The sequence below is a fragment of the Trichosurus vulpecula genome, chromosome 4, assembly GCF_011100635.1.
Source record: "Trichosurus vulpecula isolate mTriVul1 chromosome 4, mTriVul1.pri, whole genome shotgun sequence".
NCBI lineage: Eukaryota > Metazoa > Chordata > Mammalia > Diprotodontia > Phalangeridae > Trichosurus > Trichosurus vulpecula.
Genome location: NC_050576.1, coordinates 317,893,394 through 317,894,684, shown reverse-complemented (window position 1 = coordinate 317,894,684; position 1,291 = coordinate 317,893,394). Strand labels below are relative to the sequence as shown.

At 38.2% G+C, this 1,291-nt stretch overlaps 1 non-coding gene across 1 annotated transcript; it reads left to right on the top strand.

Annotated features, from left to right (window-relative positions):
- Positions 1-552: 552 nt before the first annotated feature.
- LOC118849292 lies at positions 553-659 on the top strand. Its single transcript, XR_005010339.1, has one exon. It is a non-coding gene; the product is annotated as a U6 spliceosomal RNA (small nuclear RNA).
- Positions 660-1,291: the final 632 nt, after the last annotated feature.

The following is a 1,291-nucleotide window of genomic DNA, read 5'->3' as shown; positions in this document are numbered from 1 at the left end:
AGGCAATAGGGAGCCACTGAGACGCTAGAGTTTTCTCATGACTGTAGTTTAGAAGGATTATTCTGGCAGCAGTATGTGAGATAGATTAAAGGAGTGGGAGTCTATGGGAGGGGGTTTTAATGGCATAGTATCCATAGAGTATACACTGCACATTTGTTTTCCAATATGCAGAGTTTGTATACTAGCTTTTCTAATCCCCTGTTACTAATATAACCATGAAACAGAGCAAAGCTAATTGACCTGTAACTTTTGCTGCATTACTAAGTAAGCACTATGCCATTTGCCTATGCCTGCAATAGAGCCCTCCACATTACTAATTTAAGGATCACTAAATAGTTCACATTAGCTTCACAGTAACCTATACCAATTATCTTCCACTCAGGAGACCCATTCTGGATGCCCATACAGATGTCATTGTTTTCAATGGAACATTCTGACATCTTGAAACTTCAGGGATGCTGCAGGGGAAACTGGACAGTGAGGCAGGACGTCTGGGTTCTATTCTTGGCTCTGCCACCAACTCACCTAACAACCTTGGACAAATGACAATCTGTGTTTGCTTAGGAACCTCCTCTATTAAAATCAGAACAATACAGAGAAGATTCCCATGGATGCGGCAAAAAGAGGACGTGCAAATTCTTGAAAGATTCCATTTTTTTAATAATAAAATAGCATTTTAGTTGAGGAAAAAAGAAAGGAAAATGACAATCTTTCTGGACCTCTATTTCCTTTTTGTGAAAAATTGTGGGGTTAGACTCAATTACTCAATGATTTCTAACTTCTAAATTCCATGGTCTATGGCTCCACATTTAAATTTATTCTGAGCACTTAAAGGACATACAGATTCGCATGCAACATGTGAAAAGCAAAACAAAAAAAAAAAGAGTGCATTGCAAAGAGTGGGCATTTTGTTAAACTGACTTGCAAAAACTTAGTAAAATTTGAATAAAGTGACAACACATCTCATTATGTCCATGTACTCTCCTATTCTCTAGAAATCAAATTCAAATATTTACCAAATAACCCTAAACCAATTTTATTCAATTTGGTCAATGTGGCAATTGATAAGATAGCAGCCAAATACAAAGTCAGTATGAAAGAGAAAGAAGGAAAGAGGGACAGAGACAAATTTGATACCAAATCTATTCTCTCTCCCTCTCCCTGTCTCTGTCTCTGTCTCTGTCTCTGTCTCTCTCTCTCTCTCTCTCTCTCTCTCTCTCTCTCTCTCTCTCTATCTGTCTCTCACACACACACACACACATACACATACACACACACACACACACACACA